This window comes from Mobula hypostoma (assembly GCF_963921235.1).
Source record: "Mobula hypostoma chromosome X2 unlocalized genomic scaffold, sMobHyp1.1 SUPER_X2_unloc_1, whole genome shotgun sequence".
Taxonomy (NCBI): Eukaryota; Metazoa; Chordata; class Chondrichthyes; order Myliobatiformes; family Myliobatidae; genus Mobula; species Mobula hypostoma.
Window position 1 is genome coordinate 280,001 of NW_026948169.1, and position 22,227 is coordinate 302,227.

The following is a 22,227-nucleotide window of genomic DNA, read 5'->3' on the forward strand; positions in this document are numbered from 1 at the left end:
CTGAGAGTGGGAAGGGGGGCAGGGAGAGGGGAATCATGATTTGGAAAAGGGTGGGAATGGGAAGCATCGGAGAGACATTCCGTAATGATCGATAAACCAATCGTTTGGAATCAAATAACCTTGTCTGGTGTCTCAGGGCCGGTACCACCGCCAGACACACCTTCTCTGCCACCTGTCCCCACACCCCTACGGCGGTATTCCACACGCAAAATTCTCAACATCCCTTTGATCACACCGGATTCAAAAGCACGCTCTCAGTGCACACTGACAAACAGAGTACTGTGTGCACCTCAACTATATACAGGTGACCGAGAGGTTTGCACAGACAGTAAACAGCAGAATTCAGCTATTCAGCCCTTCGACACTTCTCTGGAAGAGCAGAGAAAACAGGAGTACAGTTCAGCAGGGATAGGATCAATGTTCAGGCTGTGATACAAAGAAAAGGTGTACATTTCACAGTGTGCCCAACCTGCTGGAACACAGATGGAAAAATCATATAACTCCCATGTGAGAGAGAGGACCGGGTGGGTTGGGGGTTTGATGTTCAATCTGATGTTTCTGTGTGGATGATCTGTCAGTTTTTGTGTGAGAGAGGGGACCGGGTGGGTTGAGGATTTGATGTTCAATCTGATGTTTCTGTGTGGATGATCTGTTAGTTTTTGTGTGAGAGAGGGGACCGGGTGGGTTGGGGGTTTGATGTTCATTCTGATGTTTCCCTGTGGATGATCTGTCAGTTTTTGTGTGAGAGAGGGGACCGGGTGGGTTGAGGGTTTGATGTTCAATCTGATGTTTCTGTGTGGATGATCTGTTAGTTTTTGTGTGAGAGAGGGGACCGGGTGGGTTGGGGGTTTGATGTTCATTCCGATGTTTCCCCGTGGACGATCTGTTAGTTTTTGTGTGAGAGAGAGGACCGGGTGGGTTTGAGGTTTGATGTTCAATCTGATGTTTCCCTGTGGATGATTTGTTAGTTTTTGTGAGAAAGCCTTCGACAGGATATCGCACACGTACATGGCGGACATGCTCTCCAAAATGGGATTTGGGGAGGGAATCCGGAAGTGCATCAGACTGCTCTACACAGACATCCGTAGTGCAGTCCAGGTCAACGGGTGGGAAACAGACAGCTTCCCCATCAGGTCTGGAGTTAGGCAGGGCTGTCCTCTCTCCTGTCTTGTTTGTCTGCTGCATAGAACCCTTTGCCGAAGACATCAGGACGGATGAGGGCATAAGAGGGGTGACGCTGCCAGGCAGTGGAAGGACACAAGTGAAAACCTCCCTGTACATGGACGACGTCACCGTCTTCTGCTCTGATCCGAGGTCAGTTCGCAGGTTGATTGGCATCTGCGAACAGGTCGAGCTAACCTCGGGGGCAGGGTCATCCGCACAAAGAGCGAAGCCATGCTCTTCGGCAACTGGCCCGACTGATCCAGTGTCCCCTTCATCATCAGGTCTGACCACGTGAAGGTGTTGGGGATCTGGTTCGGAGGGGCCGAGGCGTTCAACAAGAACTGACAAGAGCGGACTGCTAAGGTGAAACAGAGACTGGGACTGTGGGGAGGGCGCTCCCCATCGATAATGGGCAAGAACCTGGTCATTAGGTGTGAGGTGCTCTCAGGGCTGCTGTACTTGGCGCAGGTGTGGCCCGTCACCCGCTCCTACAGCTCGGAAATCACCCGAGCAGTCCTCAGATTCGTCTGGGGATCCAAGATGGAGCGGGTGAGACGGACCGTCATGCACAAGTCTCTGGACAACGGGGGGGGCAAGAACGTCCCCAAAGTCACCCTCACCCTGACACCCTGATGGCCAGCTTCATGTGTGGCTGCATCAGGTTGTGTGTAGAACCCAGGTATATGGGCACCAAGTACCAGTACGTGCCCAGATTCTACCTGTCGCCCTGGCTCCGAAGGATGGGTCTGGCCCCACTCCCGCGCAACGCTCCAGTCAGCTGGTCGTTGCCGGCATACCTGTCCTTCGTAGAAAAGTTCTGCCAGGAAGAACGCCATCAGGCAGTGGTCGGCACGTAATGTCCTGCAGGCACTGCAGGAGAAGGACGTGATGGACACAGTGGGGTGGTTCCCCGAGCAGACCGTCCAGTTCATCTGGCAAAATGTCTCATCGCCAGATCTTATCAACAGGCACCAAGACCTCGCCTGGCTGGCGGTGAGAGGGGCCCTCCCAGTCAGAGCCCTCCTGTACGCCCGGAATGTCGTCTCCGCACCCCACTGCCCACGGGAGAACTGCAGTGAGGAGGAGTCTGTGACCCACCTCTTTGCACACTGTCAGTTCGCAGAGAGGGTGTGGAGGAGGATGAAAGGGCTAGTGTCACGTTTCATCCCCAGCAGCTGCGTAACAGAGGACTCTCTGATCTACGGGCTGTTCCCGGGGACACACACAGAGACCAACATCTGGTGCTGCTGGCAGATGATCAACTCGGAGAAAGACGCTCTTTGGTCGTCCTGAAACTTGATGATCTACTAGCACGTGGAAATGTCCGTGGGAGAATGCTGCCGACTGGCACATTCTGGGCTGCAGGAGTACGTACTGAGGGACGCACTGAAACTCGGTGCAGCCACCGCAAGGGGCCGGTGGGGAAGGACCACGGTATAGGTTTCTTCACCCACGGGAGTGAGAGGGGTCGTGTGGCGGGGAGTATACCCCTCAAGAATGATGTGGTAAGGTAAACAACTGGAGTGCATTGTGGGTGGCCGTAAGTACGGATATGTACTGACTATAACGGAATCGTATGTAAAGGATGGGAAGTTATTGAATGGTTTATTGTACATAATTTATTTTTGAATAAAGTATACTTTGAAATTTAAAAAAACATATTTCCAGTAGCACACAAACATTACTGAGATATTAAACACTGAACTGCAACCTGAGGAGAAAGTTGTGGAAATATCCTGAGGGTCAAGCAGAGGAGAGAGAAGAAAAGTTAAGGGTTCAGCTCACTGATGTATCAGAAGAGGCAATGGTTACAGACACAGAGGAATGATGGGCAATTGGTCTGTGACTGTGCCCAAACCAAATTAGACAACATCACAAAGGATGGGAGCTCAGGGTAATCTAAAACACTGAGTTTAATTTGATGCCGAATTATTTGGTGTGTCTCAATAAAACTAAGAGTGAAGTTTCTCTATATTTAACCCAACATGCTTGTTGCACCAAATCAATGATTTCATCATTATTGGTCAGAATTTGGTGTCGGTACGCTGGTTCAAACAGGTCGTAGATAAATAGACGTTAGTTTTCAAAAACCTGAAATCTGCGAAAGTGGCCACACATTTGTGTTAACTGGAGTCATAGCGCACTACAGAACAGAAAGAAGCTCTTCGGCCTATCTTGTGTGTGTGAGACATAAAGGAAATTTAAATGAATGACTCAACTCCCATTAAAGAGAGTTAATATCTAGTGTTCCTATTACCAATGCAATTTTAATGCAACATAGGACCCAGCCTCCAGCAGACTATGATCTAACTGCATTCCTTTCCTTGCAGATTCATTTGACGATCCACACTGGAGACAGACCTTTTTCCTGCCACACTTGCGGTAAGAAGTTCACACAACGAGCCTATCTGCAGAAACATTACCTTGTACATACTGGGGAAAAACCTCACCAGTGTCAGGTAAGAGGGTGCATGCAAGGAAACTTGGGAAATAAACTGAGGTGATTCAAAGAGAGTCAGCCATGGTTCCTGACATTAATTGTAAAAAGCAGCACAGACAATATTGACACACCCCACGGTTGAATACCATCACTGCTTTCACAGGTGGGGTGACTTTGACAAACCTCTATGCAAAGCAGTGGAGAGTATATTGACTGGCTGCATCTCATTCTGGCATGCAAACACCAATCCCTTGAACAGAAAATCCCACAAAAAGAAGTAGATGCAGCCCAGTCCATCACAGATAAAGCCCTTCCAACTATTGAGCACATCGACATGAAACACTGTTGTAGGAAAGCAGCATCCATCATCAGGGACACTCCAACTGAAGGGAGAGTGGATATTTGTCCTTCTGCTTCTGATAGGCTGCCTTGTAGTGATCCAGACAAAACTAGTCGGAGCCTAACTGGCCATACTTATTGAGTCCAGTCTGACAGTACCTCGGAATTTTTCCAATGAACTGATCCTGAGATTTTACAAACAGGCTCTGACGGGCCAAGGCCAATGTCCTGGGTTCCAAAACTTGGAACCTGGGTGCACAGGCAGAGAGCTCCCCAGGCCTTCACACCTGGAATATTTTACAAATTACTGACAAATCTGCATCAAACCCAGAGTTCTCTGGTGTACTATTAGACTGTTCACATGACATGCTTCTTCTGTGCAGAACTGTCTTGGTTGGCACTTCTCACTATGCAGACCTCCAAAGTGCTGGTTCAGTTGAATGAGGCTTCAGATCATAGATGACATTTTTTTTAGTAATATAATTTTTATTGAGTTTTCAAAAAGAATACATGAAAAGATAAAATCTACCCTCCCCCCCTCCCCTTAACCACCCCCCCATACATATAGTCCTACCTAAAAAGAAAGAAAGAGAGAAAAAAGAAAAGAACCGCCTGGTTATTGGAAGGTTTCCACATGCTCCATGGGATTCAAAATAAATTATTCGTTACTTTCCCCAAGTGACCAAAGTCTTTATCGGAGCACTTAAATATGCCATCCTATCTTTTGTAAATAAGGGCGCCAAATATTCAAAAATGTTACATATTTATCTCATAAATTATAAGTAATTTTTTCGAGTGGAATAGAACTAGCCATTTCATTATTCCAACGATCCATACTTAAATACGAATCAGATTTCCAAGTAACTGCTATAGTCTTCTTAGCTACTGCCAATGCAATTTTTATAAATTCTTTCTGATATTTATTCAATTTAAGTTTCGGTTTTATCCCTTCAATATCACCTAATAGAAATAATACAGGGTTATGTGGAAGTTGAGTTCCAGTAATTTGTTCCAATAAGACTCTTAAATTTATCCAAAAGGGTTGAATTTTAAAACAAGACCAAGTAGAATGTAAAAAAGTACCAATTTCTTGATTAGACCGAAAGCATTTATCAGATAGATTTGAATTTAATCTATTTATTTTTTTGTGGTGTAAAATATAATTGGTGTAAAAAATTATATTGTACTAATCTAAGTCGAACATTTATTGTATTTGTCTTGACCAATTTGGTTCATCAATATTAATATTCAAATCTGTTTCCCATTTTTGCTTTGACATGGGTTCCTTGTTTAATTGTCTGTTCTTGAATCAAATTATACATACAAGAAATAAATTTTTTAATTTTCCCTTTTTGAATTAAAATTTCAATTTCATTAGGTTTTGGCAAAAACATTGTTTGACCCAGCTTACCTTTTAAGTAAGCCCTTAATTGAAAGTAACAAAAGAAAGTATTATTAGATATTTTATATTTATCCTTTAATTGTTCAAATGACATCAATATACCTAGTTCAAAACAATCTCCTATAAATTTCTGACGAAGGGTCTCGGCCTGAAACGTCGACTGCGCCTCTTCCTATAGATGCTGCTTGGCCTGCTGCGTTCACCAGCAACTTTGATGTGTGTTCCTATAAATTTAATCCCTTTTTGGTACCAATTATATAAAAGTTGATTGTCCATTGTAAAAGGAATAAGTCTGTTTTGAAACAAAGGTCTCCTTGCTAATAGAGATTTCTGTGTTTCATTATCAACATTTATCTTATTCCATAAATTAATCAAATGTGTTAATATAGGAGATTCTTTCTTTTCCTGTATCTTATATATATAAAATCTTCAGGTCTATTTTCTCCTATCTTACCTAGTTCTATTTGAATCCATGCTGGTTTTTGATCATCGAAGAAAGATGCAATAAATCTAAGTTGATTTGCTTTATAATAGTTTTTAAAGTTTGGAAGTTGTAACCCTCCTAACCTAAATTTACATGTCAATTTTTCCAATGATATTCTTGACACTTTACCTTTCCAAAGAAATTTTCTCACACAGTTATTTAACTCCTGAAAAAATTTCTGTGGCAATTGTATTGGTAATGTTTGAAACAAATACTGTAATCTAGGAAATATATTCATTTTTACAACATTGACTCTACCTACTAATGTTATTGGTAGTATCATCCATTTGTCAAAATCTTCTTGAATTTTTTTCAACAGTGGTAAATAATTAAATTTATATAAATTCTTTACATCATTATCAAGTCTTATACCTAAATACTTTATACCATTTACTGGCCATCTAAATTGGGTTACTAATCGACATTGACTATAGTCTCCTTTAGTAAGAGGTAAAATTTCATTTTTATCCCAATTTATTTTGTAACCTGATACCTTCCCATATTCATCCAATCTAGAAGATAGTTTATGTAACAAATGTTGTGGGTTTGTTAAATAGATCAAAACATCATCGGCAAAAAGATTAATTTTATATTCCTCCTGATTAACTCTAAAACCCATAACATCTGGATCAATTCTGATTAGTTCTGCTAATGGCTCTACCGCCAGTACAAATAAAGCAGGTGATAATGGACAACCTTGTCTAGTTGACCTTTTTAACTGGAATGGTGTTGAAATTTGAGAATTTGTCACTACTTTAGCTTTAGGGTTAGAATTTAAAGTTTTAATCCAATTTATAAAAGATGTTCCTAACCCATATTTTTCTAATACTTTAAATAAAAAATCCCATTCTAATCTATCAAATGCTTTTTTCTGTATCTAAGGTTACTACTATACTCTTCTCATCCCTTTTTTGTGCCAAATGAATTATATTGAGTAGCCGGGTTACATTATCTGCCAATTGTCTATTTTTAATAAATCCTGTTTGATCCATATGTATTAATTTTGGTAAATATTTAGATAATCTATTCGATAAAATTTTTGCTATTATTTTATAATCCGTATTCAATAAAGAAATAGGCCTGTATGATGTTGGTTTCATAGGGTCTCTGTCTTTTTTTGGCAATACTATTACAATCGCTGTTGAAAAAGATTCTGGAAGTTTATGTATTTTTTCTGCTTGACGTATTAGTTTCATAAAATGAGGAAATAATAAATCTTTAAATTTTTTTATAAAATTCAGGTGGAAAACCATCTTCTCCTGGAGATTTATTACTTTGGAGTGATCCTAAAGCTTTTTCAACTTCTTTTAATGTAAAAGGCGTATCTAATCCCTTCTGTTCTTCCAAATTCAATTTTGGAAGAGAAATTTGTGACAAAAACCTTTCTATCTCATTAACATCATTTTGGGATTCTGATTGATATAATTCAGAATAGACATTTTTAAAAGTTTCATTTATTTCAAGAGGTTTATAAGATATTTTATTTGCCCTTGTCCTAATTGCATTTATTGTTTTGGAAGCTTGTTCTGTTTTCAACTGCCAGGCAAGAATTTTATGTGCTCTCTCACCTAACTCATAATACCTTTGTTTAGTTCTTATAATTGCTTTTTCCATTCTATATGTCTGAAGCGTATTATATTGTAACTTCTTATTAACAAGTTGTCTTCGTTTTTCTTCTGACATATATCTTTGAGATTCTTTTTCTATTTTTGTAATCTCTTTTTCCAATTGATCTAGTTCTGCCATATATTCTTTCTTAATTTTAGACGTATAACCTATTTTCTGGCCCCTAAGATATGCTTTCATCGCGTCCTATAATATAAATTTATCATCCACTGAATGAAAATTTGTATCCAAAAAAAATTGAATCTGCTTTTTCATAAAATCATAGAAATCTTGACGTTTTAATAATGTTGAATTAAATCTCCATCTATAAGCCACTTCTTCCTTATCAGCCATTATTATTGTCATTAATAAAGGGGAATGATCTGATAATATTCTTGCTTTTATATTCCATATTTTTCACTCTGTGTTGAATATGCATTGATAATAGAAACAAATCTATCCTTGAGTAAGTTTTATGTCTATGGGAGTAGAACGAATAGTCTCTTTCTTTGAGATTGATTCTTCTCCGTATATCAATCAAATTTAAATCCTTCATCAATGATAAAGTTAAATTTACTACCTTCGATTTTATAACAGCCTTGGTTGATCTATCTAAGACTGGGTCTAAGCAAAAATTAAAGTCTCCTCCAATTAATATTTTTTCATGTGCATCCGCCAAATTCAGAAAAGCTTCTTGTATGAATTTTGCATCATTTTCGTTTGGTGCATAAATATTCATAAAAGTCCATAATTCAGAAAAAAGTTGACAATGTATAATCACATATCTTCCCGCAGAATCAGTTATTACATTTTGTATTCTAATTGGTAACGTTTTATTGATCAAAATTGCTACTCCCCTCGCTTTTGAACTAAATGAAGCCGCAACAACACTTCCCACCCAATCTCTCTTTAGTTTCTGATGTTCTGTTTCCGTTAGGTGCGTTTCCTGTAAAAAAGCTAAATCTATCTTCATTTTTTTAATATGTGTTAAGATTCTTTTTCTTTTCACTGGTCCATTAAGCCCATTAACATTAAAACTCAAAAAATTCAATAAATTAGTCGTTATTCTTAACAAAGTTGCTCCAATCTAAAACATTACTTATCTTCTCAACCCTCATAGTTCCTTGGGGAATCTCTTTAAACTTCACCATGTTGCTATGTGTTTCTCTCCCAACCTTCCAGTCAAAAAGAAAAGATAGAAAGAATACAAAAAAAGAAAAAAACAAAATACCCCCCCACTAATGTTGTGAATGAAAAGATAAACAACACTACCCCCTCCATTTTACGGGTCGTGGCAAAAGCCACGCTTGCACACATGATTAGCGTAGCAATCGATCAGTGCTTCTTCCAGCTCCCCCGCAACAAAAAAAATTATATATATATAGACAAAATTAATGTTACTATTCCCAACTAATATTCCTCCAGTTTCAACCTTTCTTACTCCCCTCGTATAATTAATGATATATTTATACATTCATCCAGCTTCAAAAATCCAACAAGTCCATTCTTTAACCCAATCTTCATCTGCAATCTATCTCGCTCCCCTGGATTTGTTCCTGTATCTGGTGAATATGCAGAGAATCTCGCACAAACTGCTCTGCTTTCTGGTAGTCATCAAAAAATCTTTTTTCTCCACCAGGCAAAAAAATCTTCAAAGTTGCAGGATAACGCAATATAAATTGATAACCATGATCCCAAAGGGTTTTTTTCACTGGATTAAATTTCTTCCTTCTCTTCAAAAGTTCATAACTTATATCAGGGTAGAAAAAAACTTTGTTCCCTTTAATTATCAATGGCCCTTTTCTATCCTTGGCAGCTCGAGCAGCTGCCTGTAGAATCCTTTCCTTGTCTTGAAAGCTTAAGAATTTTATTAAAATCGATCGTGGATATTGGTCATCTTTTGGTTTTGGTCTTAGAGTTCTATGTGCCCGCTCAATTTCAATTGGTCGAACCTCCTCTTCCATTTGCAAAACATCCGGGATCCATTTTTGAAAAAATTCTATTGGTTTTTCTCCCTCCGTAACTTCTTTAAGACCAACAATTTTAATATTATTACGTCTACTGAAATTTTCCAACATGTCCACTTTCTCCAAGAGTCGATTTCTTTCCGAGTTCCAGACAAGCAAATCATTTTCTGTTTTTTCCACTCTATCATTCATATGCCCCATTGCTCTTTCCATCTTTTGAAGCTTCTTATCCATTTCGTCCTGTCTTTCCATAACTTTATTATAGCACATCTTCGTATCTCTAAGCTCTTCTCTTACTTTTCTTAGTTCAGTCGTTAATTGCAATATAGCCTCTCTTATGTCTCTATCATCTCCTTTACTTCCAATCGCTTCCAATTCTTCCTCCTCTTCTTCATCTGTGTTCTCTGCAGAATCCAGTTCTGACTCTGAGTCATTTTCAATTGCAGTGGCTGACGGTTCTTGTAGTTTGCGTTGTGTCGATTTGTGCATGCGCATTTCCGGTGCCTTCTTCGGAGAACCCGTTACCACCGCCATTGCTCCCTGTTCTACCGAAGGAGATCCAATCTGAGTCCGAGGCTCCATCGTTGCAGTAGGCCCTTTTTTCTTCCCATCTCGCGGCGACTTCGCAACAGCAGACTTCTTTTGTTGCGGTTTAGGAGGCATATCGTAAAGTAATCTTACAAAGTTTATAAGTAGTTTTCAGAAAATATTTATTAACTTTGTTTTGTTTAAACGGTACTTTACTGACTTGTTGCGGGACAGCTGGATTTACACGTCTCAATCCCACGTCATCACGTGACGCCCCCCCATAGATGGCATCTGAAGAGCCCGTAGCTCATTCAGGAAAGCAGAACGGATTTGGGGGTGGTGGTGGTTGTGAGGAAAGGAAAGAATGTGAATGAAATACAGGCCATAACATACAACATTTAGAGAAAAAGTGGAGTAGGATTGTGTGACATGGACATTCGTCTCCGTTTTAACACACATACCCTGTGGGAGAGGAATGAAACTCATTTTAATGTGATACAGTTTTGCTTTCCTGCCCGTGCTTGACTTACCTTTCCTTCTTTTGCTCGGGCAGGTGTGTCACAAGCATTTCACCTCCACCAGTAACTTGAAGACCCACCTTCGTCTGCACACCGGAGAGCGGCCAAATCACTGCAAGCAATACTCACCCAGGTTCACCGAACTCGTTACCCTCAAGTTGCACGTGCACATACGCAACACCGGAGAGAGGCCACACAGGTGTCACCTCTGCTCCAAGAGCTAGACACCTACGCAGCCTGAAGAGGCACCAGAACGGATGCTGCCCCATGACACCAGGCACCAAACGGACCAAGGAGGATTGCCCCAAGATCGATGATGAAATCGACATGAGTGAACGGGCAGAAAGATTGGACAAGATTGCCACAGGAACAGAGAAAGAGGAGGTAACCGAGCAACTTCCAATCCCTGGCCTTCACAAAGACCACAAAGAGGATCAATTCAGAGCAGAATACCACAAGAACAATGGAGGCGACCAGCCACCCTCCCACCACCATGACAGGGACAACACTCCCAACCGTGGTCCAGCAACCCTGGGACCCATCAGGGTCAAGCAAGAAGCCAGTCTATAATTGCACGATGATCATTATCATGTGTGGGACACATCACCATCAACCGTACATTAAAAGAGGAAGGTCTTTGGATAAACTAGCAGGATAAATCATGATGCTGAACAAACATGACTGCAGGGAAAAAAAATGTGGACCCGGACTATTTCCAAACTCTTTTTACTCTGGAGGAAACCGGAGCACCCGGAGGAAACCCACACGGTCGCAGGGAAAACATACAAACTGCTTACAGGCAGTGTTTGGGTCTGAACCCTCGCCACCTGTAATGTAAAGTGTAATGCTAACCACTATGTGACTCTGCCGCCCTGTTCACCGGTGTTCCTGTCCTTCATTTCCCCGATTAATGATCTGGTTTGTCTTTGTCTTTCTAGAACAAAATTTCAAGGGATACAAAGACCTGGCTCCAGAATACACTGGCCCGCTTCCTCAGAGAAAGGATGACATTCAAGAAGGCCTGGTGGTAATTACAGCAATGCAAAGAAGGGAGAACGAAAAGTGGACGTAGAGATACCACACCCATCACTCCAAACGGCCAAATAATGGACCTCAGTGAAAAGCTTAATTCAAATGTTGTCAGCAGATCTGCATCACACAAAAATGGTTCAAATTTCCATGGTGTCAGGGATGATGAACAACCACCGGACAGAAACGATTCAACTCAAAGATCCAACATTTCTGTAATTCAACAAATCCCTCGCATTCTTTCTCATAGTTCAACATCTCACCTTCCAACAAACTCCCTCTACCCATGGTGGGCATTTTTATAGCCATACCCAGGGTTGGTCTCCTACTGGATGTATTCACCAAGAGGCCACCTCCTGTGTCAATACGTGTATACATACAGCACTCTATCTCCTCACAATACCAGACATGCATTGCCTAAGTGTTCACATGGATTCAATGGCCTTCATCTGCTCAGCAGCCCAGCTACTTTGAACAACATGAACAACCTCAGCCTGTTTGGCAAGATGCCTCCAGTTTGTGGTGGATTCGTTGTGGGAAACTGCCTCTCCAATGCCATGATGAGTCGGACTGTGTTGCCCATCGTGCTGCCTCCAGAAGAAAGCCAAAGGGATCAGGTTTCAGAGCAGCCAAAAGACGTTCCTATCCCTGCTCCCACCAGGGCCTCCTCACCCACGGCTACAGGGGTGGGCTGAAGGGGATGCCCCTCGTCTAGCCAACAACTTCAGGTACCTCAATAAACTCAGAACTTACCAATGCATCTGAAAGCTGCCTCATATGCTCCAGGGAGTGAAGAGGCGATGAATCTGAGCAAACCAAAGACCTCTTCCGCAGGTCTCCCTGGTTTTCAGTCCCTTTGTTACCCACTGAAAAAACAGAATGGTGAGATCAAATATGAATGCAACGTGTGTTTGAAGACCTTTGGTCATTCATTTAACCTAAAAGTACGTACTTTGTTTACAATCTTTCTGCTTGTAGGAACTTCCACAGGCTTGCACTCTCAGCTGGGGCTACTCATTGCACTGGAACTCCCATGTGCTTCCTCACTGCTGACAGGGGTGGGAGATGCAGAAGTACATAACTACTTGTGTGAAGGGCGTTGTTCATCCTTCCCTCCTCCAAGGAAGGGATTATATGTGCCTGTTACACCACTGCCATTCAAACCCACCATTCCAGTGGGACTCAACCGTCAAACTGCTGGACAACAGTTCCCAGGGTTGATGTTCAAACTAACATTTCCCTGTGGACGATGTGTTAGTTTTTGTGTGAGTGAGGGGACCGGGTGTGTTGGGGGTTTAATGTTCATTCTGATGTTTCCCTGTGGATGATCTGTTAGTTTTTGTGTGAGAGAGGGGACCGGGTGGGTTGGGGATTTGATGTTCAATCTGATGTTTCTGTGTGGATGATCTGTTAGTTTTTGTGTGAGAGAGGGGACCGGGTGGGTTGGGGGTTTGATGTTCAATCTGATGTTTCTGTGTGGATGATCTGTTAGTTTTTGTGTCAGAGAGGGGACCGGGTGGGTTGGGGGTTTGATGTTCAATCTGATGTTTCTGTGTGGATGATCTGTTAGTTTTTGTGTGAGAGAGGGGACCGGGTGGGTTGGGGGTTTGATGTTCAATCTGATGTTTCTGTGTGGATGATCTGTTAGTTTTTGTGTGAGAGAGGGGACCGGGTGTGTTGGGGGTTTGATGTTCATTCTGATGTTTCCCTGTGGATGATCTGTTAGTTTTTGTGTGAGAGAGGGGACCGGGTGGGTTGGGGGTTTGATGTTCAATCTGATGTTTCTGTGTGGATGATCTGTTAGTTTTTGTGTGAGAGAGGGGACCGGGTGGGTTGGGGATTTGATGTTCAATCTGATGTTTCTGTGTGGATGATCTGTTAGTTTTTGTGTGAGAGAGGGGACCGGGTGGGTTGGGGGTTTGATGTTCATTCTGATGTTTCCCTGTGGATGATCTGTTAGTTTTTGTGTGAGAGAGGGGACCGGGTGGGTTGGGGGTTTGATGTTCAATCTGATGTTTCTGTGTGGATGATCTGTTAGTTTTTGTGTGAGAGAGGGGACCGGGTGGGTTGGGGATTTGATGTTCAATCTGATGTTTCTGTGTGGATGATCTGTTAGTTTTTGTGTGAGAGAGGGGACCGGGTGGGTTGGGGGTTTGATGTTCAATCTGATGTTTCTGTGTGGATGATCTGTTAGTTTCTGTGTGAGAGAGGGGACCGGGTGGGTTGGGGATTTGTTGTTCATTCAGATGTTTCCCTGTGGATGATCTGTTAGTTTTTGTGTGAGAGAGGGGACCGGGTGGGTTGGGGGTTTGATGTTCAATTTGATGTATCTGTGTGAATGATCTGTTAGTTTTTGTGTGAGAGAGGGGACCGGGTGGGTTGGGGGTTTGATGTTCAATCTGATGTTTCTGTGTGGATGATCTGTTAGTTTTTGTGTGAGAGAGGGGACCGGGTGGGTTGGGGGTTTGATGTTCAATCTGATGTTTCTGTGTGGATGATCTGTTAGTTTTTGTGTGAGAGAGGGGACCGGGTGGGTTGGGGATTTGATGTTCAATCTGATGTTTCTGTGTGGATGATCTGTTAGTTTTTGTGTGAGAGAGAGGACCGGGTGGGTTGGGGGTTTGATGTTCAATCTGATGTTTCTGTGTGGATGATCTGTTAGTTTTTGTGTGAGAGAGGGGACCGGGTGGGTTGGGGGTTTGATGTTCAATCTGATGTTTCCCTGTGTGGATGATCTGTTAGTTTTTGTGTGAGAGAGGGGACCGGGTGGGTTGGGGGTTTGATGTTCATTCTGATGTTTCCCTGTGGATGATCTGTTAGTTTTTGTGTGAGAGAGGGGACCGGGTGGGTTGGGGATTTGATATTCATTCTGATGTTTCTCCTGTGGATGATCTGTTAGTTTCTGTGTGAGAGATGGGACCGGGTGGGTTGGGGGTTTGATGTTCATTCTGATGTTTCCCTGTGGATGATCTGTTAGTTTTTGTGTGAGAGAGGGGACCGGGTGGGTTGGGGGTTTGATGTTCAATCTGATGTTTCTGTGTGGATGATCTGTTAGTTTTTGTGTGAGAGAGGGGACCGGGTGGGTTGGGGGTTTGATGTTCAATCTGATGTTTCTGTGTGGATGATCTGTTAGTTTTTGTGTGAGAGAGGGGACCGGGTGGGTTGGGGGTTTGATGTTCATTCTGATGTTTCCCTGTGGATGATCTGTTAGTTTTTGTGTGAGAGAGGGGACCGGGTGGGTTGGGGATTTGATGTTCAATCTGATGTTTCTGTGTGGATGATCTGTTAGTTTTTGTGTGAGAGAGGGGACCGGGTGGGTTGGGGGTTTGATGTTCAATCTGATGTTTCTGTGTGGATGATCTGTTAGTTTTTGTGTGAGAGAGGGGACCGGGTGGGTTGGGGATTTGATGTTCATTCTGATGTTTCCCTGTGGATGATCTGTTAGTTTTTGTGTGAGAGAGGGGACCGGGTGGGTTGGGGGTTTGATGTTCATTCTGATGTTTCTGTGTGGATGATCTGTTAGTTTTTGTGTGAGAGAGGGGACCGGGTGGGTTGGGGATTTGATGTTCAATCTGATGTTTCTGTGTGGATGATCTGTTAGTTTTTGTGTGAGAGAGGGGACCGGGTGGGTTGGGGGTTTGATGTTCAATCTGATGTTTCTGTGTGGATGATCTGTTAGTTTTTGTGTGAGAGAGAGGACCGGGTGGGTTGGGGGTTTGATGTTCAATCTGATGTTTCCCTGTGGATGATCTGTTAGTTTTTGTGTGAGAGAGGGGACCGGGTGTGTTGGGGGTTTGATGTTCATTCTGATGTTTCCCTGTGGATGATCTGTTAGTTTTTGTGTGAGAGAGGGGACCGGGTGGGTTGGGGATTTGATGTTCATTCTGATGTTTCCCTGTGGATGATCTGTTAGTTTTTGTGTGAGAGAGGGGACCGGGAGGGTTGGGGGTTTAATGTTCATTCTGATGTTTCCCTGTGGATGATCTGTTAGTTTTTGTGTGAGAGAGGGGACCGGGTGGGTTGGGGGTTTGATGTTCAATCTGATGTTTCTGTGTGGATGATCTGTTAGTTTTTGTGTGAGAGAGGGGACCGGGTGTGTTGGGGGTTTGATGTTCAATCTGATGTTTCTGTGTGGATGATCTGTTAGTTTTTGTGTGAGAGAGGGGACCGGGTGGGTTGGGGGTTTGATGTTCATTCTGATGTTTCCCTGTGGATGATCTGTTAGTTTTTGTGTGAGAGAGGGGACCGGGTGGGTTGGGGATTTGATGTTCAATCTGATGTTTCTGTGTGGATGATCTGTTAGTTTTTGTGTGAGAGAGGGGACCGGGTGGGTTGGGGGTTTGATGTTCAATCTGATGTTTCTGTGTGGATGATCTGTTAGTTTTTGTGTGAGAGAGGGGACCGGGTGGGTTGGGGGTTTGATGTTCATTCTGATGTTTCCCTGTGGATGATCTGTTAGTTTTTGTGTGAGAGAGGGGACCGGGTGGGTTGGGGATTTGATGTTCAATCTGATGTTTCTGTGTGGATGATCTGTTAGTTTTTGTGTGAGAGAGGGGACCGGGTGGGTTGGGGGTTTGATGTTCAATCTGATGTTTCTGTGTGGATGATCTGTTAGTTTTTGTGTGAGAGAGGGGACCGGGTGGGTTGGGGGTTTGATGTTCAATCTGATGTTTCTCTGTGGATGATCTGTTAGTTTTTGTGTGAGAGAGGGGACCGGGTGGGTTGGGGGTTTGATGTTCATTCTGATGTTTCTGTGTGGATGATCTGTTAGTTTTTGTGTGAGAGAGGGGACCGGGTGGGTTGGGGATTTGATGTTCAATCTGATGTTTCTGTGTGGATGATCTGTTAGTTTTTGTGTGAGAGAGGGGACCGGGTGGGTTGGGGATTTGATGTTCATTCTGATGTTTCTGTGTGGATGATCTGTTAGTTTTTGTGTGAGAGAGGGGACCGGGTGGGTTGGGGGTTTGATGTTCAATCTGATGTTTCTGTGTGGATGATCTGTTAGTTTTTGTGTGAGAGAGGGGACCGGGTGGGTTGGGGGTTTGATGTTCAATCTGATGTTTTGTGTGGATGATCTGTTAGTTTTTGTGTGAGAGAGGGGACCGGGTGGGTTGGGGGTTTGATGTTCAATCTGATGTTTCTGTGTGGATGATCTGTTAGTTTTTGTGTGAGAGAGGGGACCGGGTGGGTTGGGGGTTTGATGTTCATTCTGATGTTTCCCTGTGGACGATCTGTTAGTTTTTGTGTGAGAGAGGGGACCGGGTGGGTTGGGGATTTGATGTTCATTCTGATGTTTCTGTGTGGATGATCTGTTAGTTTTTGTGTGAGAGAGGGGACCGGTGGGTTGGGGGTTTGATGTTCAATCTGATGTTTCTGTGTGGATGATCTGTTAGTTTTTGTGTGAGAGGGGGACCGGGTGGGTTGGGGGTTTGATGTTCAATCTGATGTTTCTGTGTGGATGATCTGTTAGTTTTTGTGTGAGAGAGGGGACCGGGTGGGTTGGGGGTTTGATGTTCATTCTGATGTTTCTGTGTGGATGATCTGTTAGTTTTTGTGTGAGAGAGGGGACCGGGTGGGTTGGGGGTTTGATGTTCATTCTGATGTTTCTGTGTGGATGATCTGTTAGTTTTTGTGTGAGAGAGGGGACCGGGTGGGTTGGGGGTTTGATGTTCAATCTGATGTTTCCCTGTGGATGATCTGTTAGTTTTTGTGTGAGAGAGAGGACCGGGTGGGTTGGGGGTTTGATGTTCAATCTGATGTTTCTGTGTGGATGATCTGTTAGTTTTTGTGTGAGAGAGGGGACCGGGTGGGTTTGGGGGTTTGATGTTCAATCTGATGTTTCTGTGTGGATGATCTGTTAGTTTTTGTGTGAGAGAGGGGACCGGGTGGGTTGGGGATTTGATGTTCAATCTGATGTTTCTGTGTGGATGATCTGTTAGTTTTTGTGTGAGAGAGGGGACCGGGTGGGTTGGGGATTTGATGTTCATTCTGATGTTTCTGTGTGGATGATCTGTTAGTTTTTGTGTGAGAGAGGGGACCGGGTGGGTTGGGGATTTGATGTTCAATCTGATGTTTCTGTGTGGATGATCTGTTAGTTTTTGTGTGAGAGAGGGGACCGGGTGGGTTGGGGGTTTGATGTTCAATCTGATGTTTCTGTGTGGATGATCTGTTAGTTTTTGTGTGAGAGAGGGGACCGGGTGGGTTGGGGGTTTGATGTTCAATCTGATGTTTCTGTGTGGATGATCTGTTAGTTTTTGTGTGAGAGAGGGGACCGGGTGGGTTGGGGGTTTGATGTTCATTCTGATGTTTCCCTGTGGATGATCTGTTAGTTTTTGTGTGAGAGAGGGGACCGGGTGGGTTGGGGATTTGATGTTCATTCTGATGTTTCTCTGTGGATGATCTGTTAGTTTTTGTGTGAGAGAGGGGATCAGGTGGGTTGGGGATTTGATATTCATTCTGATGTTTCTGAGTGGATGATCTGTTAGTTTTTGTGTGAGAGAGGGGACCGGGTGGGTTGGGGGTTTGATGTTCAATCTGATGTTTCTGTGTGGATGATCTGTTAGTTTTTGTGTGAGAGAGGGGACCGGGTGGGTTGGGGGTTTGATGTTCATTCTGATGTTTCTGTGTGGATGATCTGTTAGTTTTTGTGTGAGAGAGGGGACCGGGTGGGTTGGGGGTTTGATGTTCAATCTGATGTTTCTGTGTGGATGATCTGTTAGTTTTTGTGTGAGAGAGGGGACCGGGTGGGTTGGGGGTTTGATGTTCAATCTGATGTTTCTGTGTGGATGATCTGTTAGTTTTTGTGTGAGAGAGGGGACCGGGTGGGTTGGGGGTTTGATGTTCATTCTGATGTTTCCCTGTGGACGACCTGTTAGTTTTTGTGTGAGAGAGGGGACCAGGTGGGTTGGGGATTTGATGTTCATTCTGATGTTTCTGTGTGGATGATCTGTTAGTTTTTGTGTGAGAGAGGGGACCGGGTGGGTTGGGGGTTTGATGTTCAATCTGATGTTTCTGTGTGGATGATCTGTTAGTTTTTGTGTGAGAGAGGGGACCGGGTGGGTTGGGGGTTTGATGTTCAATCTGATGTTTCTGTGTGGATGATCTGTTAGTTTTTGTGTGAGAGAGGGGACCGGGTGGGTTGGGGGTTTGATGTTCATTCTGATGTTTCTGTGTGGATGATCTGTTAGTTTTTGTGTGAGAGAGGGGACCGGGTGGGTTGGGGATTTGATGTTCATTCTGATGTTTCCCTGTGGATGATCTGTTAGTTTTTGTGTGAGAGAGGGGACCGGGTGGGTTGGGGGTTTGATGTTCATTCTGATGTTTCCCTGTGGATGATCTGTTAGTTTTTGTGTGAGAGAGGGGACCGGGTGGGTTGGGGGTTTGATGTTCAATCTGATGTTTCTGTGTGGATGATCTGTTAGTTTTTGTGTGAGAGAGGGGACCGGGTGGGTTGGGGGTTTGATGTTCAATCTGATGTTTCTGTGTGGATGATCTGTTAGTTTTTGTGTGAGAGAGGGGACCGGGTGGGTTGGGGGTTTGATGTTCATTCTGATGTTTCCCTGTGGATGATCTGTTAGTTTTTGTGTGAGAGAGGGGACCGGGTGGGTTGGGGATTTGATGTTCAATCTGATGTTTCTGTGTGGATGATCTGTTAGTTTTTGTGTGAGAGAGGGGACCGGGTGGGTTGGGGGTTTGATGTTCAATCTGATGTTTCTGTGTGGATGATCTGTTAGTTTTTGTGTGAGAGAGGGGACCGGGTGGGTTGGGGGTTTGATGTTCATTCTGATGTCTCCCTGTGGATGATCTGTTTGCTTTCTTGCGAGAGAGGGGACGGGGTGGGTTGGGGATTTGATGTTCAATCTGTTGTTTCTGTGTGGATGATCTGTTAGTTTTTGTGTGAGAGAGGGGACCGGGTGGGTTGGGGGTTTGATGTTCAATCTGATGTTTCTGTGTGGATGATCTGTTAGTTTTTGTGTGAGAGAGGGGACCGGGTGGGTTGGGGTTTGATGTTCAATCTGATGTTTCTGTGTGGATGATCTGTTAGTTTTTGTGTGAGAGAGGGGACCGGGTGGGTTGGGGGTTTGATGTTCATTCTGATGTTTCTGTGTGGATGATCTGTTAGTTTTTGAGTGAGAGAGGGCACCGGATGGGTTGGGGATTTGATGTTCAATCTGATCTTTCTGTGTGGATAATCTGTTATTTTTTGTGTGAGAGAGGGGACTGGGTGGGTTGGGGATTTGATGTTCATTCTGATGTTTCTGTGTGGATGATCTGTTAGTTTTTGTGTGAGAGAGGGGACCGGGTGGGTTGGGGGTTTGATGTTCAATCTGATGTTTCTGTGTGGATGATCTGTTAGTTTTTGTGTGAGAGAGGGGACCGGGTGGGTTGGGGGTTTGATGTTCAATCTGATGTTTTTGTGTGGATGATCTGTTAGTTTTTGTGTGAGAGACTGGACGGGGTAGGTTGGGGGTTTGATGTTCAATCTGATGTTTCTGTGTGGATGATCTGTTAGTTTTTGTGTGAGAGAGGGGACCGGGTGGGTTGGGGGTTTGATGTTCATTCCGATGTTTCCCTGCGGATGATCTGTTAGTTTTTGTGTGAGAGAGGGGACCGGGTGCGTTAGGGATTTGTTGTTCATTCTGATGTTTCTCTGTGGATGATCTGTTAGTTTTTGTGTGAGAGAGGGGACCAGGTGGGTTGGGGGTTTGATGTTCAATTTGATGTATCTGTGTGAATGATCTGTTAGTTTTTGTGTGAGAGGGGGGACCGGGTGGGTTGGGGGTTTGATGTTCAATCTGATGTTTCTGTGTGGATGATCTGTTAGTTTTTGTGTGAGAGAGGGGACCGGGTGGGTTGGGGGTTTGATGTTCATTTGATGTTTCTGTGTGGATGATCTGTTAGTTTTTGTGTGAGAGAGGGGACCGGGTGGGTTGGCGGTTCGATGTTCATTCTGATGTTTCTGTGTGGATGATCTGGTAGTTTTTGTGTGAGAGAGGGGACCGGGTGGGTTGGGGTTTGATGTTCAATCTGATGTCTCCCTGTGGATGATCTGTTAGTTTTTGTGTGAGAGAGGGGACCGGGTGGGTTGGGGGTTTGATGTTCAATCTGATGTTTCTGTGTGGATGATCTGTTAGTTTTTGTGTGAGAGAGGGGACCGGGTGGGTTGGGGGTTTGATGTTCTATCTGATGTTTCTGTGTGGATGATCTGTTAGTTTTTGTGTGAGAGAGGGGACCGGGTGGGTTGGGGGTTTGATGTTCAATCTGATGTTTCTGTGTGGATGATCTGTTAGTTTTTGTGTGAGAGAGGGGACCGGGTGGGTTGGGGGTTTGATGTTCATTCTGATGTTTCCCTGTGGATGATCTGTTAGTTTTTGTGTGAGAGAGGGGACCGGGTGGGTTGGGGATTTGATGTTCATTCTGATGTTTCTGTGTGGATGATCTGTTAGTTTTTGTGTGAGAGAGGGGACCGGGTGGGTTGGGGGTTTGATGTTCAATCTGATGTTTCTGTGTGGATGATCTGTTAGTTTTTGTGTGAGAGAGGGGACCGGGTGGGTTGGGGGTTTGATGTTCAATATGATGTTTCTGTGTGGATGATCTGTTAGTTTTTGCGTCAGAGAGGGGACCGGGTGGGTTGGGGGTTTGTTGTTCATTCAGATGTTTCTGTGTGGATGATCTGTTAGTTTTTGTGTGTGAGAGAGGGGACCGGGTGGGTTGGGGGTTCGATGTTCATTCTGATGTTTCTGTGTGGATGATCTGGTAGTTTTTGTGTGAGAGAGGGGACCGGGTGGGTTGGGGTTTGATGTTCAATCTGATGTCTCCCTGTGGATGATCTGTTAGTTTTTGTGTGAGAGAGGGGACCGGGTGGGTTGGGGGTTTGATGTTCAATCTGATGTTTCTGTGTGGATGATCTGTTAGTTTTTGTGTGAGAGAGGGGACCGGGTGGGTTGGGGGTTTGATGTTCAATCTGATGTTTCTGTGTGGATGATCTGTTAGTTTTTGTGTGAGAGAGGGGACCGGGTGGGTTGGGGGTTTGATGTTCAATCTGATGTTTCTGTGTGGATGATCTGTTAGTTTTTGTGTGAGAGAGGGGACCGGGTGGGTTGGGGATTTGATGTTCATTCTGATGTTTCTGTGTGGATGATCTGTTAGTTTTTGTGTGAGAGAGGGGACCGGGTGGGTTGGGGGTTTGATGTTCAACCTGATGTTTCTGTGTGGATGATCTGTTAGTTTTTGTGTGAGAGAGGGGACCGGGTGGGTTGGGGGTTTGATGTTCAATCTGATGTTTCTGTGTGGATGATCTGTTAGTTTTTGTGTGAGAGAGGGGACCGGGTGGGTTGGGGGTTTGATGTTCGTTTCTGATGTTTCTGTGTGGATGATCTGTTAGTTTTTGTGTGAGAGAGGGGACCGGGTGGGTTGGGGGTTTGATGTTCATTCTGATGTTTCCCTGTGGATGATCTGTTAGTTTTTGTGTGAGAGAGGGGACCGGGTGGGTTGGGGATTTGATGTTCATTCTGATGTTTCTGTGTGGATGATCTGTTAGTTTTTGTGTGAGAGAGGGGACCGGGTGGGTTGGGGGTTTGATGTTCAATCTGATGTTTCTGTGTGGATGATCTGTTAGTTTTTGTGTGAGAGAGGGGACCGGGTGGGTTGGGGGTTTGATGTTCAATCTGAAGTTTCTGTGTGGATGATCTGTTAGTTTTTGTGTGAGAGAGGGGACCGGGTGTGTTGGGGGTTTGATGTTCATTCTGATG

At 43.9% G+C, this 22,227-nt stretch overlaps 2 pseudogenes; both read left to right on the forward strand.

The window, feature by feature from the left end:
* Positions 1–1,728: 1,728 nt before the first annotated feature.
* Positions 1,729–11,017, forward strand: LOC134341417 (PR domain zinc finger protein 1-like; annotated as a pseudogene).
* A 340-nt stretch (positions 11,018–11,357) lies between these two features.
* LOC134341418 (PR domain zinc finger protein 1-like) lies at positions 11,358–12,697 on the forward strand (annotated as a pseudogene).
* The last annotated feature ends 9,530 nt before the right edge of the window (positions 12,698–22,227 follow it).